Source organism: Trifolium pratense, linkage group LG4, assembly GCF_020283565.1.
Source record: "Trifolium pratense cultivar HEN17-A07 linkage group LG4, ARS_RC_1.1, whole genome shotgun sequence".
Taxonomy (NCBI): domain Eukaryota; kingdom Viridiplantae; phylum Streptophyta; class Magnoliopsida; order Fabales; family Fabaceae; genus Trifolium; species Trifolium pratense.
This window is the reverse complement of record NC_060062.1, coordinates 19,370,948-19,376,298: the sequence shown is the minus strand read 5'-3', so window position 1 is coordinate 19,376,298 and position 5,351 is coordinate 19,370,948. Positions and strand designations below refer to the sequence as shown.

General features: G+C 28.8%; 1 non-coding gene across 1 annotated transcript; it reads right to left on the bottom strand.

The window, feature by feature from the left end:
- Positions 1-4,738: 4,738 nt before the first annotated feature.
- Positions 4,739-4,811, bottom strand: TRNAA-UGC. The gene has a single exon. It is a non-coding gene; the product is annotated as a tRNA-Ala (tRNA).
- Between the last annotated feature and the right edge of the window lie 540 nt (positions 4,812-5,351).

The window sequence follows — 5,351 nt, the reverse complement described above, 5'->3', positions numbered from 1 at the left end:
TTTTGTTGTTTTCATTTGTAGGGCGTTTACTTGCCGGAAACACTTCTTGTTTTTTTTTTATTTATTGGTGTAGTGATTCTTTGACTTGTCTCCATAGTATATAATGCAGTTTCATCAAATTGTAAGGGTTGAACCGTTGAATACACCTTATACTTTTTATAATTCATATTTTGATTATAAAAATAAAATAAAAAAACATTGTAAAAATTAATCTGTCAAAAAAAATTAAAAAAATTAGTCCAAAAAAAATAATGTTGTGAAAAAAACACGTTGAAGAAACAAAAGAAAAAAATAATCAAATCATAATTTACGGAAGAAAAAAACCAAAAATCTTCTTTTTTTTGGGATTCCAAAAATCTTCTTTTCAATTGCGAATCAATCGTATATAAAAAAAAAATAAAAAACAAAAAAAAAAAACATGAATCAATTAAAAAAATGAGTAAAATCCATTGCCAGCAATAGGCATAGGTTTGAGTGGATTCGTCTTAGAGAAATATGCCTGAACAATTGTATACTGGTATCCATATAGATTCTCCGTCAAAATATGAAAATAGATTTTCTCAAAAAAAATAAAAATGAAAATAGATTGATTGGAAAAATTTGTAAGGGAAAATTTTTTGTAATAGTTGTCGTTGTCCTATTCGGTAGAAGAAGAAAAAAGTCTTGGAAGATTTTAAAAAGTCTTTAGAGTTTGAGGTTCTGTTTGGATTGATTGTACAGAACAGAACGGGGTGAAATAGAACATAATGGAATGGAGTGGAGCGGAACGGAATAGAACACAAATCTCATTCCATTGTTTGGATATTCAGTGAAGGAATGAAAAAAAATTACCACTCCATCGTTTTGGAAATAAGCAGAATGAATTAAGTTATAATATTTTTATTCCAATTTTACCCTCATTTAAAAACATTAAACTATAACTAAGTGATTGAATTCAAGTGGTTAACGAACTACTCTAATAACCAAAAGGTTAAACACAAAAAGGCACTAAATTATATAAATCTACAAATAAATAAGTTTTTATTTAAATTTATAAGTTTTTACGAGCGAAAATTGTATCTTTATAAAATATTTGTTTATAAAATATCTTAATAAACTAAAAAATAATACCTAAAAACTTATTTATTTGTATAAGTTATTTTAGATAAGTTAAACAATAATTCATTCCAAACTTATTTATTTGACCATCTCAATCCAAACTGTGTTAGTATCAAATTTCATATTAGGTACCAAAATCATTATGCGTGCCAGTAAAAACTTAACAAAGAAAAGTTAATTAACACAAATTTTTCTATAGAGCACGTCATAGCAAGAAACTGGTAAATGCTTTTTTTTCAACTACAGGTTCAATTTGGTCCCTTTATCATTTTTTTGGTGACTGGTAATCAACATAAATAAATAAATCAAAGAAAGTACAACTCTCAATTAATGTATGAAACTCACTCTTTACATCCAATGCAATTGTTTTATTATTTTTATTTACATTTTTAGCACTTTAGATTGTAAATTTTATCCTACATAGCTCATTGAAGTTGTTTGTTCGAAGTGATAAATTTTATTGTCAACAAATTGACAAGCCTGGTTGAACTTAGTTAGAAAGAGTTGGTTGAAATTCTCTAACTTTGGTGTCAAACAAACACAAATATGGTCAAAAGAAGGAATAATGATTGGCGCTCGCTAGCATGCACAAGGCTCCTAGGTCTCCCACCATGCACAAGGCACCTTATGCATTGGATTAAACGTAGTACATGATATTATGGTGTACTGTCAGCATTATATCATTATTTTTTTAATTTTTTTTACTTTCTTTTTAATCAGCAATATATATATTTTTTTTTTACTTTTTGATTTTCGGAAGAAGAGTCTTTATGAGACTGTTTGGCAAGACCAATAAAAAAAACTAATTTATAGTTCACTTCTTATATCTTATAAGTTAAAAGATATGTTGTTTGGTAATATTCTTTTTACCATGAGTTTATAACTTATTTTAATAATATTTTTTATATGCAATTTTAAATACCTTTTGAGCTTATAGTTTATCACGTTTTCTTCAATTTTTACCCTTATTACTTTATCTAAAATCCAATTTTATCCTTTATAGTTATTATTTTTTATAATTGAATATGACATACTTCTACCTACCAGACATTCTGCTTTTTTTTATTGTTTTACTTATACTTTTTTGTTTTACGAAACGTTATATTTTATTTGGCAAATAATTTTTTTCGACAGGTTTTTTGGTAAACTTTTTTTTTGGTACAGGCAAACGTTTTACTTTTGATCACGTCGACAATTTGAAGAAAATGCAATTTACATCGTCCCTCCCATGCATCTCAAAATATTTATTATATTATATGGATAAAAAATTATTATATGATAAATGTAAACACATTTATTATATTTGTTTATAAACACTTCATTTATTTTATCAACTATAAGTTATCTATCATCACTCATCAGCTATAAGTTATCAGCTAGCTTATCAGTCATTCGTTATTTTTACCGAACAAAGCGATGTTATTTTAATAAAGACTCAGCTATTATTTTCCTCGTGGTAAAATTAGTTTTTTTTTACTAATATGTTATTTTCCCTTATTACTTTTATAAATTAGTTTGTTTATTGGTCTTACCAAACAGTCTCATAAAAACTTTTCCCTCGAAAACTAAAAAGTTATAAAAAAAAATGCCGATTAAAAAAAAAGTAAAAAAAATATTAAAAAAATAATAATATAGTGCTGACAGTACACCATAATATCATGTATTACTTTTAATCCAGTGCATAAGGAGCCTTGTGCATGGTGGGAGACCTAGGAGCCTTGTGCATGCTAGCCCGCGCCATAATGATTAGAGCAATGACAACAACTCGAATGAGGATGAACCAAAGGTTAACATGCCTCATCACCATGAATTTCCACGCACTAATTTGACTTTTAACCTTGTCGTTAGTCAAATATACATTCAGGTCATATAGAAAGTTCTCTAAATCAAAGAACAGACGCATACACCACCTTTCAATTTAAATCCCCAGGCTTTGTTCCCCCATTAAAAGTCACATTTACTGCCCACCTAATTTAAACTTAACAAATCCTTTCGTTAGTAGAGAAGTCGGATTCCGAGGAAATTTAGTAAGAACAAATAATAGTGGTTTTCGTGGGAATTTTCCTTATGGATATCTTAATATTAATGATTACTAGACTGGTATGAAGAACTATACCATATATACTCTATTACACTTTGACCATCATGTCACCGGGAACTCCACCTCAACATGTCTAGTTCAGCTTGCCTGTGAGGTCCACCTTCAGCATGCCTAGCTCAAGTTGACCATGAGCTCCACCCTCAACATGCATAATGTTTTACCATCATTTCCTCCCAATTTCGCCTCTTTAGGCTCATTATGCTCATATGGATGGCAAAATTCAAATCAAGTTATTGATAATATCTTGGTAATATTGGAGATATTGCAACTGCACTGGTTGGTAATGAATCAAACATCAAGCATAAGCGTTATAAGATGGAAAAAGAGGTTTCTAAACCCAAAAAAAGAAGTCATCGGAATGTTCGAAACAATGATGATGCAAAACAATCTCTTGATGTATTTTCAAAAAAAAAAAAAAAAACTCTTGATGTACATTGTGCTTGAATTTCAGTTGATGAGACATTGGCTGATTTCTAAGGTGTTTCCAAGACTTTATATACCACCACCACATGCCAACCCTGCTCCAACAGTTGAAGAATTTTCAAGTTCTTATCTATCAAGAATGTAAAAATTATTATTTTGTCTAAAGAAATTAATTAACTTTTTTTTTTGGCTAAACACGTAATTATGCTTCACCTTCAGAAAATATTGTTTTCCTTTTTGCGGCTTAAATCAGTTTTATCCATGATTGTTTATATGGTAAATTCTAATACGGACCACTTCATCAAGTGGTCCATGATGAACCAGTCATGAATAACATTATAACGAATATGAATTTTACAAAATCTATCGTTGGATTGAAAGTTTATATCATATAGATCATCCATAGAAAAATTGAAAATCATTTGATATGTTATTGAGACATATCAAGATTAACAGTTTATTAAATAACGTAAATCTTGATGGGCCTCAATAACATATCAAATGATTTTTAAAAAAATTTATGGATGATCTATACGATATAAACTTTCAATCCAACAGTGAATTTTGTAAAATTCATATTCGATAGATCATTTGTCCACGGTGGACCACTTGTGAAGGTGGTCCACCATAGCATTAGCCTTGTTTATATCGAATAATCTTATATAATTAGACTAACTCTGAAGAAGTGAAATAGTCTTATAGAACCGATTTGTTATAGTTTTTTTTTTAAATAGATTCTTATAGTGAAATATATTTTTGTGATAATTATTTAACAAAGAATTTTTTAAGGAAAGTTTTGAATGAAAAATTCGTTTGAATAGCTTATCTTAAAATGTAATTATAAGTATTTCATCATTTTGTTTATAATTATTTTTTATACTAAAATTTTGAAAAAATCTCTATACAAAAAAATTATTTCAAATAGCTTTTCATAGAAATCATTTTTAAAAGATGTCATTTTGAAAGAAAAAAAAAAGTGATTTTTACTATGTAAAAAATTGAAAATTTTGGAAACTAAAGTTCCAAAATTGTTCAATTTCGAATTCTACCATTCAAAATACCCTCGGAGGTAATTTGGCCACACGCACAAAATAATTGAAAATTGAAAAAAACATTTGGAGATGCAGGGTATCGAACCCTGTACCTCTCGCATGCAAAGCGAGCGCTCTACCATTTGAGCTACATCCCCATGTTGTTAAGTTTTCAAACTAAATCTATTTAACATAATATATGGTAAATTGGCTTTTCAAATAAAGGCATGTATTTGTTTGTAAAGTGTAGAAGAAATGCAAATAACTAAATTGTCTTTCTCCAAATAGAAGTAATATGACGTGCTTGTTATTTCATGCATTTGTTCTGTTATTTCATTGATTTAAGTAATCAATTCAGCAACATTCTTCAAAGAAAATACATAATGAATAGATAATTAGAATTGACATCACTGTAACTAGGAACTTTTCATCTATGTAACCACTGATTTTGACTTTAGGATTGGCATCATCATCATTATCATCACAAGTCTTATATGTTGCCTTATAAGGATAATCTGCTTGTGTTCTTTAGTCCAACGCTTTGTTCACATAATGTCCCTTTGCACCCATCATTGCTGGCACAATCCAACAATTGTTGCTCAGGCAACGAAATCAATTTGCCAGTTTTTATTTGGGTTATGCCTTCCCCTGTTGCTAACTCTCTGCAGGAGAAATCAAACATCACTAAAAGGAAATGT